The sequence below is a fragment of the Notothenia rossii genome (genome assembly GCF_949606895.1).
Source record: "Notothenia rossii genome assembly, chromosome: 4".
Classification (NCBI taxonomy): Eukaryota; Metazoa; Chordata; class Actinopteri; order Perciformes; family Nototheniidae; genus Notothenia; species Notothenia rossii.
The window spans coordinates 74,592,272-74,605,647 of record NC_136902.1 but is presented as its reverse complement, the minus strand read 5'-3'; the positions used below and the strand labels follow the sequence as shown (position 1 = coordinate 74,605,647).

The 13,376-nt window shown below is 38.2% G+C and overlaps 1 protein-coding gene across 1 annotated transcript in view; it reads left to right on the top strand.

The window, feature by feature from the left end:
• The first annotated feature begins 3,527 nt into the window (after window positions 1-3,527).
• LOC307037449 (extracellular calcium-sensing receptor-like) overlaps window positions 3,528-13,376 on the top strand; it is a 40,733-nt gene continuing 30,884 nt past the window's right edge. The window contains exon 1 of the mRNA XM_079678325.1: window positions 3,528-3,962. The gene's annotated coding sequence lies outside the window, so the exon portion shown is untranslated. The remainder of the gene's footprint in view (window positions 3,963-13,376) is intronic.

Sequence of the window (13,376 nt, the reverse complement as noted above, 5' to 3'; positions counted from 1 at the left end):
ATTAATCGATTATCAAATTAGTCGTTTGTTGCAGCCCTAATACAAAATAACATTTTATATACTTACTCTCTTGTTAAAAGGTGATGAAGTTTGCAGCGTAAGCCAGCCATCAGTGTACCATCACGACGACCTATCTATACAGCGTGAAAACCTCTCCTCTCTGGAGTTTACACACAGCCTAACTTCTGCGACAACTGTTGATCTAAGTTTGATCTTCAGTGATCCTCTCACACATCATCCCACAGATAGCCAGACAGACTTGTCCCCCTGTAACACCCCCTTTCAACAGGTCTGATGCTAAATCCCAACACAACTAAGGAATTTGGTTTCTTTTAATGGCCGTTTTTTTTAAACACTTGTTCAGTTAAACAATGTAGGTTTTTCTTTTCTGATAAACTCACATATTTTAGTTATTTTCTGCTACCAAAATACTTTTAGATACACTTAGATGTATGCAACACTTAACAAAAGGGTATAATATGAACAAATGTATTTTCTTAAAGACTGTGACTCTTAAAGGCACTTGGGGATTTTAAGACAATCAAGTTTTCTGGAAATAACTTAAATGATTTTGGTTTTTTCTCCTACAAAGATACTTATAGTTACACTTTTTTGGATGCAAAACATTTTAACTTGGTAAAGTATTCTTTGATTTGTAATGAATTGAGTTTTCTTAAAGAATCAAACAATTGAGCTTCTTAAAGAATCAAACTAAATGGAGAGTTTGTGATTTTAACACTGTTTTCGATGAAACAATGCAGTTTTTGATAACTTGACTTGACTAACATTTCTTTTTTAAATATATGTTTTTTACATGACTTTACTGCTTTTTGCTTTTTTTCGGCTACCAAGATACTTTTAGACAGTTTGTTATCTGAAAACTTTACAACTGGTAGAATGTCAGTCACTGTCTAACACTTTTATTTTGTTAAAGACTGTGATTCTAAAAGGCAAGTTTATGATTTTAACACTTATTAACTGACACTAGGCAGATTTTGGCTTTTTTCTCATTCTTGTGTTACTAAGATACTTTTAGATACACTTTGATGTATGCAACACTTAACAACTGGTAGAATATGAAGTACTTTGTAAGGAGTTCGGTGTCTTTTAATGGCAAGGGCAGATTTTGGCTTTTTTCTCTTGCCAAGATTAGGGCTGTCAGTCGATTAAAATATTTAATCGCATGATTGTCCATAGTTAATTGCGATTAATCGCAAATTAATCGCACATTTTTGATCTTTTCTAAATGTATCTTAGAGGAATATTTTTCAAGTTTGTAATACTCTTATCAACATATGAGTGGACAAATATGCTTTATGCTAATGTTTAATATCATTTGAACAATGACAAATATTCTCATGTGTATGTGTGTGTGAGTGTGTGTGTGTGTGTGTGTGTGATGGATCGTTGGAGCTATGTGTAACTCAAGGCATATGCTCGAACGGGAGCTGCCTGGACGCTGCAATCATGTTGCGCGCACTATCCCTGCTGAGTGTGCCGACCTTTCGTACAATGTCCCCCACTGTCTGGCTACCTGCATAAAGTCAAGTGCTCGGCGCAGTTGTGGCGAAATGTCGCTCCTCTGTTTTAATTTAAACAGCTCCTTATATCCGTTAGCGCAGCTAGATAGCACCAGATGCTAACAACAACAACAACAATACACGTAAGGTCTCTCTCTCGCGCCACACATACACACACCCTCCCGGTCCTCCCGATGGCCAGTCGGTGCCTGCCGGTGAGCGTGGAAGTGTGGTCTGCCCATAGAGGGTCTGCCACAAGCGGGCGGCAGGAGCGGGGCTGTCAGCACAGAGTCCTGCATCGGGTCGGGTACCCGCGGGTACCCGACGGGTGACCCGCAAAAAAGATGATTCGCGGGTGGTATTTTTTCAAACACTTTTTTCCGGGTTCGGTTCTGGGTAAAACAAAGATGATGCGGGTCGGGTCGCGGGTGTTGCATAATAAATATATTTAAATAATAATAATTTAGTTTAAATCCTCAGACCTCTCCCCCGCGGGACCGTGCATAATCATAACCTCTGCAGCGCATCAATCTGCTTCTGAGCGCGCCACATTCTGAATGGCTGAGGTGAAGCTCTCTATAGCGGAGAATACAGCATTTTCCAACACTTCCTCAAGAGCGAAATTCAACGTCTGGGAGGCTTTTGGTGTCCTTCTAGATGGAGAGAATAACCAACATCCCACGCTTTTTGAGAGAAATATGCAACTGCGTGTGTTAATAATTGCACGTTTTCACTGCTCATATATTCGGGTTCGGGTCGGGTTGCGGATCCTGTGCCGACGGGTCGGGTCGGGTTGCGGAACTAATTGGTAATATGTGCGGGTAGCGGGGCGGGTTCGGTATTGCACGTCGCGGGTGCGGGGCGGGAGCGGGTCTTGAAAATCAGACCCGTGCAGGACTCTGTGTCAGCATCAGCTTGTAGATGGTATTTTAAACTTGATATGCTCTGAAACTATGTGGCGGCCGAGGAAAAAAATACACATTCGTTAATCGCGTTAAAATAATTAGTGGCGTTAATTTTGCGTTAACCTCTTAAGCCCTGAGCCTGTTTTTCAGGTTTCAGGCTCCAAAATGCCACTAACACAGCAAAGACTATATCTTCACTTCTAAAAGGGGTAGAATAATCTTTTCTCTCAAAGCAAGGTTACATCTGTGAGTTGGATGTAGAAATGTCAGAATCAATCTAGATGTTTTTATTTTAAAGTCAATTCAGATGGAACATAGTAAAAACATGTAAATTATAATGTCCGCCTAAAAGAAAACCATTACTTATAGTGAAAACCACTCTTGAATGATGGGTTAGTAGACTAAAAGCTTTAGGAATCCAAACTATAACATATAATAAGTACCCTGTATCAAGATTGATGCAAAACAAGTGAAATTTGACCTTTTTAGAGAGGTTTAGAAAAATAAAGTCCAGGCGGACTCACCTCTGGGTAATTTGGGAACCATCGGTTCCATTTGACCTTTTTCACTGTAAAAATAATTGTATTACTTTGAATTATCACTATAGGTATTTATTCCATTCAAATACAACTGTTGTGAAAAAATTAAAAAATTAAAAATTTCAAAAACATAATCTGTTATCCTCTTAGGCCCCACAATGCTAACAGTGAGCCTCTAGATTAGCCCCGAGCAAAAAATGCTAACCTATTACTTCACCGGAAATCACTCCTAGCTCCCTTATTACATATCCCAGCTGCACATCCAACACATCGTTTATGATCGTAAAGACACAGAATCTAACGGTGTCCACCTCAACACTGAAAGATACACACTTGCAACGTTATCAACAAAAACGTAAATCAAAAGAAGTGGCGCTAGGTAGCTACACAATGCTAACGTGGCTTACCTTTGTCTTTGTCTGGTCTAAACTGGTCTTCAATGGCATTAAAACAATAAAAACGATGATGTAGTTAATCCATAGGTTAATATCCAATGTGGCTGTGTCCCCTTTGAAATGTTCTGATAATCTATAAGCAATAAAACTGAAATTCCGTTAATTGCTGTCCGCTCTGTGCTCCGTGCACTCTGGGTCCTGCAATTCCTGCTTCCTTACGGTAGTAAACAATAAATGAAGTCGGCTGCGTAATGTTCTTACGCTGGCTGGCATTCTTCATACTTTACGCAGGACCATATCTCTGGAACCCATTGGTCGATTTGGGTGATTTACACCTTTTTCTTAACCAAAATATCCAATAGAATTGAGGGGCAGTTCCTAAATCCACGTAAACATTACCATAGAACCATATAATAGAGAAGCAAACAAAGCACATCTGAAAGTACAAGCCTGGACGGCAAAACTTTATACCCAGTTGTATATTGCCATAAATATGATGGTGGATTATCAGTAAAACATTCTACGTGACACAAAGACATTGGATTAACCTTGAGCGGCGTTTTTATTCCGGTGAACACAACTTTTGATCACAAATCCAAAAAGGTAAGACGTAATTATTGTAATATATTTTTAACCGGATGTTGTTTACTGTCCCTTTTCTGGCTGATAGCTCCGCAATTCGGGGTTCTACAGTGATGACATTACATGTGTGGAATCTGTGGAGTCTCAGCTTTAATCGGATATCTTGTTTGTGCAGTGACGATAAGTAATAAGCGCATTGCTACCGTGAGTGCTGTGCAAAAGTCTGTTATCATTAGTTAGCATTTTTTCGCTCCATGCTAATTCAAAGGCTTGCTATTACTCTTGTGTTTCTTTTAGCTAAAAATGGTTCATATTGTTAGTTAGCTGAGTTTCTTATCGTTAAAAGGGTATGGAACATTAATAGTTTCATAAATGTTAAGAAGTCTAGTGGACCCTCCCCAAAAAACGGTGGGGGGGGGGGTCCACTGGGGGGACCCTAGAGCTTAAGAGGTTAACGCGTTATTAACGCGACATCTCTAGCCAAGATACTTTTAGACACACTTTTGAGGTATTCAAAACCTTAAAACTAGAAAATGAAGTACATTGTCTGGTTAGAATTTTTTCTTAAAGACTGATTCTCTAAAAGGCAAGTTTGTGATTTTAACACTTTTTTACTGACACTCGGCATATTTGTGTGTAATTTTCTCACAAAGGAACAGTAAGATACACTTTTTATGTATGCAAAACCTTTAACATTTTTGAAAATAAAATACTTTGTCTGAATACATTTTCTTTAAAGGCACTTTTGATTTTAACGCTATTTCAGTGGAACAACCCATTTTTGCTAACATCAATGCTTTTTTCTCTTTTCTTGTGTTACCAAGATACTTTTAGATACAGTTTGGTGTCTGAAAACGTTACAACTGGTAGAATGTCAGTCACTGTGTAACACTTATATTTTCTTAAAGACTGTGACTCTAAAAGGCAAGTTTGTGATTTTAACAATTTTTTACTGACACTAGGCAGATTTTGGCTTTCTTTTCTCTTGCCAAGATACTTTTAGACACACTTTGAGGTATGCAAAACCTTAAAACTACAAAATGAAGTACATTGTCTGATTAGATTTTTTCTTAAAGATTGTTTCTCTAAAAAGCAAGTTTGTGATTTTAACACTTTGTTACTGACACTCGGCAGATTTGTGTGTAATTCTCTCACAAAGGAACAGTAAGATACACTTTTTATGTATGAAAAACCTTACACATTTTTGAAAATAAAATACTTTGTATGAATACATTTTCTTTAAAGGCACTTTTGTTTTAACGCTATTTCAGTGGAACCAGCTTTGTTAACATCAATGCTTTTTTTCTCTTTTCTTGTGTTACTATGATACTTTTAAATACACTTTGATGTATGCAACACTTAACAAAGGGTATAATATGAAGTACTTTGTAAGGATTGGGGTTTTCTTTAATGGATGCAAAACTTTATAACTTGGTAAAATATTCATTAATCTTTAATGAATTGAGTTTCTTTTTTTGATTTTCAACATACTATTGTACACAATGACTTTTCCGTATATATATATTTTTTCTGACAAACTATATATAGACATTTTTATTCATTGGGATAAACCCCTTGAGATGCACCATCTCGTTTTCAAGGGGGTCCCGACAATAGCAACAACTTACAGACATACATAAAAAAAAATACAAAATGCAAAGCATGACACACAAGACAAACCACATACAGTCTGTTCAGTGAAATTCAAGCAATGCACACAATCATTACAATTTGAGACGGTTGAGCAAATCAGTTTCATCAATATCAGTTAATAACAAGTACAGACCAGTTGAAAGTGAGATAACAATGCATGTTTAAATATACCCAATGTTGCAAGAGATCAAATAGCAGCAGGTAAAGTATTCCAGTCAGTTGGGGCTTTGAACATGAACGCTCTTCTGCCAATCAATTTTTTAGCAGAGGGGACAGAGAAATAAATCTGAACAGAATGTCTAACTTGATGATTTGGTGAGTAGGGTACAAAATACTGCTTTAAATAAGGGGGATAGTTAAGATAAATGCATTTAAATATCAGCTGAAGCCAATGCGTGTGTCTTCTTACATTTAAAGAAGGCCATTTAAGTTGGTTATACATTGTGCAGTGATGTGTACGAAAAGGACAACCAAGAACAAATCTGCATAGTCTGTTGTAGGCTATGTTGAGTGGAGCAAGAACTGATTTATGTGCATTTTGGTAGACAACATCACAATAGTCCATAATCGGAAGAATAAGTTGAGAAGCAATTCTCTTTCGGACACTGAGCGTAAAACAATTGCGAGAGCGGTGTAAAACACCGATTCCGTAATTGACTTTTTGTATTACATGCTTTATATGTAGTTTAAATGAAAGTTCAGAGTCTAGCAATACACCACGATATTTAAAGTTATCAACTCTATGCAGAGAAGTGCCATCCTTACATGTTATTACTACATCAGGTTTGGATTTGAGCTTCTGCCTGGTACCAAAGACCATGGTATAAGATTTTGTTTTGTTAAGCAGTAGTTTATTGTGTGATAGCCAGTCCTGTAATATATTAAAATCCGATTGAAGAGAGATCTGAATTTGTGAAGAATCTGATTTGGATGTTTATATGACAGTGTCATCCGCATAAAGGTGAGTACAACAATTAATGAGACATGAAGATAAATCATTTATGTAAATAGAGAACAGAAGTGGGCCCAGAGTTGATCCTTGGGGTACACCCTTTTTTTGGATCAACAGGTCAGACTGTTTTCCATTAACAACCACACATTGCTTTCTACTGTGAAGGTACGAGTTAAACCATAACACTGTATTATTAGAAAGGCCAATGCCGTGAAGTTTATCCAAGAGCAGATATCGATCAACGAAATCAAAGGCTTTTGTCAAGTCAATAAAAATGGCACCTGTAAGTTCACCATCATCTGCAGCAGAGTACAAGTCATTCGTAAATTTAAGTAGGGCAGTTGTTGTGGAGTGATTAGGCCTAAAACCAGATTGAACCGGAGATAAAATATTATAAGTATTGAGATAATGTGACAGTTGATTATAAATTATTTTCTCCAAAACTTTGGAAATAGAACAGATTATAGAGATTGGTCTATATATCAAGTAAATCACCACCTTTATGCAGTGGAATGATGCGTGCATATTTCCAAATAGTCGGCAACTCACAGGTGGACAAAGACAGGTTGAACAAATCAGCAAGTGGGTACATGAGAATATGGGACGTCAATTTTATGAACCTGTTTTCTATACCATCGATTCCTGCACTGCCATCCACTTTTAATTCTGTGATAGCATTATGAACTTCGTGTGGTAGAATCTTCTTAAAAGAAAAATAACTGTTGCCGTATGAGTTACTATTAGAAATACCAGTCGTCAAATAGGAGTCAGATAGTAGTGTGGAACATACATTAGCGAAATGCTGATTAAATATTTGGGCAATGGATAATGGGTCATGAATTATTGTATCAGCAGTTCTTATTTTATTAATAGAATGTTTACCTGATTTATTTAAAATAGATTCAATTTTAGTCCAAAATTGCTTGGGATTCTTAAAGTCCGATGTGAGAGATTCTTTATAGTAGTTCGATTTAAAATTTCGGGTTTTGGTTTTGCTCGGATTTCGAAGATGCCTGTATACTTCCCAATCAACTATAGTTCTTGAATGACGATATATCGACCATGCTTTATCTCTTTCCCTAAAGAGACTGATTAGTTCAGAATTGATCCAAGGGAGATGTTAACCTTTGACCTTAACCGTTCTCACAGGTGCATGTTTGTTCATGACATCAGTGAGCTCTTTATGCAGAAAATCCCAAGCATCTTGTACAAAAGGTATTAGCTGAAATCTGTCCCCATTAAGGGCAACAACATCATTAATAAATAAATCAACATTCAATTTTTTATATTGTCTGATTTGGACTAGTTTTGGAGGTAGTTTAATTAATTTGATTTTCCATACACAATAAACAATTGAATGACCGCTGAAGCAATCCGACATGACACCAGCTTTTAAGATTCTGTCAGGGTGTGACACCAGTATCCAGTCAAGCAGAGATTGGGTTCTGAGAGTGATACGAGTTGGCTCATTAATTAGCTGTTTAACATTTAGACTACTGAAAAGTTTTTTCTCTCTATCAGATGATTTATCCAACCAATTTTGGTTGAAATCACCAAGCAAGATTATTTCATTTCCGCAGGAAATGGAGTTGATAATGTCAATTATATGGTTAAAAGACTCTGCAGGTGAAGAAGGTGGCCTACCAATAGTTAAGCATTTATTTTCATGAAAAATAATTTTAAGAAAAATGCATTCAAAATGTAGAGGCTCTATAGAAGTAGCAATTAGCTCAGTCACAAGGTCAGAGGAGACATAAATAGCCACACCTCCACCCCTGCTGCATCTATCAGATCTGTAAAGCAAATAATTTGTGATTTCTAATTCACTATCGGAAATGATACTACTAAGCCAAGTTTCAGAGAGTGTGATGATTTTAGGTTTATGTAGAGCAACCCAAATCCGAAGTAAATCAATTTTGGGCAATAGACTCCTGATATTCAAATGAATTATTTGTATACCCTTTAATTCATCCAGTCTGGAAATAATAGCAAATAATGTTCCTGTCACTTGTTACACATACATGTGATTCATGATTGTAAAGATTGCAAGATACAACCATTAATGTAAAACAGACATACAAAACATTCAAACACAAAAAGAAAAATACAGAAAAACACAAAACAACCTTTAAGAAGACCCAGCAGCCCTGGACACCAAATCCCAGAGCATTACCATGAATAAACTTAAACATAATAAATAATTACACAGAGCTCAGTCTGCTTTACGAAGAGGATAAAGAAGTCATAGCTCAAAGAAATTCATCCGGACGAACCGGAACGAACACAAACATTATTTAGCAATAACAGCCACTCAGGGCAGTATTGCAATAGTAGTAGTGGGCTCTAACGTGCCAAAGAAGAAGAAGTGACGTCAATGTCAATGTAAAATATAAACAAACAACACAACTGAAAGAGCCAGGCGGGTGCCCACCTGTTATATTAAGTTATAATAAACACAAAAGAGAGTGTCAACAACATCTCAGCAGTCATGACACGTCACGTAAACAGGTCTCTGTTTTTAGAGAAGATGAGAAAAATAAAAGAGAAGAGAAGAGAGGAAACCGAGGAGAAAGTCAGTTAGCTGCACCATCGAAGTGGATCAACATGCTACCATTAGCAGCAGCCTCATCTCTGGGGATGTTCGTCACCCAGGAGAGTTTGAAGTAGACATGAAGATTGCCTCCGCGTCTTTGTGGGTAGAGAAGCGTTGTTGTGTGCCATCAACAACAACGCAGAGGGAGCACGGGTAGAGGAGAAAGTACTTCATGTTGAGTTCACGGAGCTTGCCTTTGACTGGATCGAAGCTCCGGCGTCTTCTGGTAAGCTCGGGACTGAAATTGGGATATATGCTGATGTGTTTCCCGTTGTAGTCCAGAGACTTTTTCTCCCTGGCAAGACGAAGGATGTTCACTTTGTCCTGGAAGTTCAGCAGCTCGATCATGATGGCTCGCGGGCTGGCACGGGAGTTTTGCCTGGCAGTCGGTGAGCGGTGTGCCCTCTCAATGATCGGCAGGGTAGGGAAGGCATCTGACCCCAGGAGCTGCGAGATGAACCGAGACATGAAGCCGATAATGTCACTGCCTTCAGCGGACTCCTGGATTCCTACGAAGCGAAGGTTAGAACGTCGGCTCCGGTTCTCCAAGTCATCAACTTTAGACATTAGGAAGGAGTTGTCTTTCTCAAGTTGCTTGACTCAAGCGACATACTCGTGTACATTATCCTCATTAGCCCCGACACGCTGCTCTAACAAATTGACCTGGTCTCCCAAACTAGACAGGGAATTGTGTATCCTGCTCAAGCTATTTTGAATGGGATCCATTTTTGAGTCAATGTGAGTCAGCATGTCGGTCTTGATTTGCTGAATCGCGTCCCACAAAGTTTGCAGAGACATGTTTCCCTCCATAGTTGCAAATGCAAAAAATACTATAATCCAGAGACCGTAGTGAGCCGCTTTACTATGTTATTAAAATGTTCATGGGTTCAGATCATGTGGATCAATGATATGAGCTTTAAAGAGTTAATTTAACAGCGACACACAGACGAGCTTGAGATGCGCTTACTCACGCTGCGACCATCTTCGAGATGTGCAATACGAAAAAGCGATTCAAGGTACTATACTTTGACTTTTTCCGTAAAATCATGACAAACTATTACTTATTCTTAAATTTCACCTCTTGCTGCTTGGTTGGAAATTATAAATGAAAAAGCTACAAAGCTTAAAGGACTTTTTAAAAACTCTCAATTCTACAGATGACTCCCCCCATTCAACGCAATAAGTCCCACCCTCCACTCAGTAAATCATCTAAAACGAAGGACCCCACTAAGACGACCGTTGAAAACTAGCCATGGATCTGAGAAAAACCAAGTCTCTCCCCGTGAGTTGCAGCCAGGAACAAACTCCTGGACTACCATCATCACCACCATTTTGGACACCAGAATCTTGCAGTACTACTGCTGCTGATGTTGCTCCTTGGGCCAAGACCTCTCTGTTTATGGACACAGTGAAATCGGTGTTGGTTGATATTGTGGAGAGGGTGATGCATCGGTACAGAGAAGAAATCTGCAACGGATGCCGAGTCAGTCACCCCGGCCAGAGGCAACACGATTTTCTGAATGACATGCCCGATTTTTTACAACGCATGAATGAAAAGACTTTGGCTCGCCGACTTCATTACTGAGATTGACCAGACTCTTAATGATAAAGACATTTACACAAATGAATGGAGGATCCAAGGCGCTTCGGAGGCTTTTCTGCACAATCTCAAAAACTGCAGACGCCTCAAGGAGGGACTTGAAAAGATCCATGCCGAGTTGGATGGAAAAGAAGAAGACTAATAACCAGTGGTTGATTGAAGCCAGGGATTTTTTTTTTCAATACATTGACTTTTTAAAATAAAAAGTAAAATAAAAATGGGGAACTACTATGCAAAACGCTCTGTATGTATTGATCAGAATGTAGTCAATACGCTTTTAATAAGTGTGGTGATGAGGACGATTGAAAACAGAATGAGTAGTGATCCCCGTGTAAACAGAATGGCTGAAGTTTGTAAACTGGAAGACATTTTGGATATTGTTCGTTCTGGCAGTACTATTCCGGGTAATTGGGAAACGATTGTAAACTAAACACTTTAATTTAAAGTGGTCCTGGAATCTTAATTTTCCGAAACATTCTGTAACATTACCGAAGAAATGAAACAAACATCAAAAGTGTATCATGTGCTCTCATTGTATGCTCTGTTTGTAGATGTAATGCATATTTGTGTCAAAAACAGCATACACATTAATATTTTGACTGAAGTGAAAAAACTCCATCATGGTATTTCCAGTAATCTGGGGAATTCTAAGCTGGATACGGTCCTGGGGATGTTACAGTATAACTATTGATTTTCTGTGTGAAAAAATAAAAACTTAAATAGGACATTTTTAAAGGATTTAAAAAAAAAGTGTTTTTCACATTTTAAAACTGTTGTCTTCATTATAGCAAGGGGAGCGTGTCTGATACATGTGTATTACAGTCCTTCACATGCACTGTTGTCTTCATTATAACAAGCGGAGTGTAACAGGGAAGATGTATGATAAATGTGTATTGAAACGTGCGTATGAAACACAAAAACACAGAAACACAGAAACACAGAAAACACAGAAACAAAAAACACAAAAACACTGAAACACTGAAACACAGACACACAGAAACACCGAAACACTGAAACACAGAAACACTGAAACACTGAAACACAGAAACACAGAAACACTGAAAAACTAAAACACAGAAGCACAGAAACACAGAAAACAATAAAAACACAAAAAACAGGCGTGTGTGCTAGTATGGTTTTTGAATAAACACATCAGTATTTAAAAAATCGATGGGAGACTGATGCAATTTGACTTTTTTAAATGAAATGAAGATACAGGAGGGCAAAGTACAAACACTCTGTTTCTGACTAAATTAATCCTGGCTGGTTTATGTAAAGTATAAGCGTCTTGTTCAGATAAGAAATCTTTAACTGCAGACACTTATACTAAAAGATATATATATATATATTTAAGCAATAGCTCACGACAGGCCGTGGTATATGCTCATTATATCACAGCTAAGGGGGTTGTCGACCCTCCGCTTCGCGTCGGGCCGAACCACGCCCCTTAGCTGTGATATAATGAGCATATACCACGGCCTGAAGTGAGCTATTGCTTTTATAAAACGGTTACCAAGTATGGCAATATGAAAGAAAAATACACACTCTAATTTAAATAGTTTTTATTAGTAAATGATGATGTTCAAAATAAAATAGTCCCTCCGTGGCCTTCTGCACAAAAGGTGGTTGCTATGCAACAACACTAACAGCAAGCGAACATATTAGACAGAGAGCGTTGATCCATTATTTGGCTGTTTATTTACATTAATGTGTATGTTGCTGTTTATTGTGCATCCACTGAAAAACTGTCCAGCATCAGTAGCATGGCTTACGTGGTCACTTGTATAGGTTGAGGTTGTTCGAGGCTGTTGCTTGGCATGGCGAGAATATTGCTCCACTTTCTCCGGTCCCCGAGATTAGGCTTCCAGTAGCTCTGGAGAGAGCTTTCGCACCTGTGGCCACTAACGGTCATAATTTCTCTGCTTTGTTTCAAGACCCGCATCAGAAAGCTTTTGAATGGTGGTACTTTTCCAGTTGGTCTACCTGCTCTTCACGTAGCTCTGCATGTCGTAGTTTAGGTGCTTTTTTTTCTGGAGATAGGCACTGCTCAATCCACTCCTCCATAGTAAGACCCCCCCGGAGTTCAAAGTTAATCTTAAATGTTTCAATTTTATGCTTTGTACGTTTGTTTCTTAACGGAAGAAATTTAAATATATTTATAAAACTGACAAGTCAAATCAAGCAATCTGATTGGTCGATAGCGTTTTTGCGGACCTCTTTGATTACAGATTTGAAAACATCGTTGCTTGCTTTAAAAGTAGCACAATTCATTATGTTAAACCTTCAAAAGTATCTAGATATCCCTGCCCTAATGCCAAAGGAACTGCACACTGAATATCTTTTGCTGTTTGATGTCTATGTCTGGACCGCTGCGTCAAAAAGGAGGGCTTCTGCCCCGTTACTTCTCCGCTGCTTTCTTGTTGCAGTATGAAAAGCAAACTGCAGGCAGTTTGCTTTTCAGCCCAACGGTATACTGTTTTTCTCAGACGCGGAGGGATACTGACTTGTTGTGAAAAGTAACTTACAATTCTACCCGTGGTATACGCTCAGTATATCACGGCTAAGAACCAATCAGATGCTTGATTTGACTTGTCCGTTTTATAAATATATATATACTGTATATGGAAAAGTCGTTGT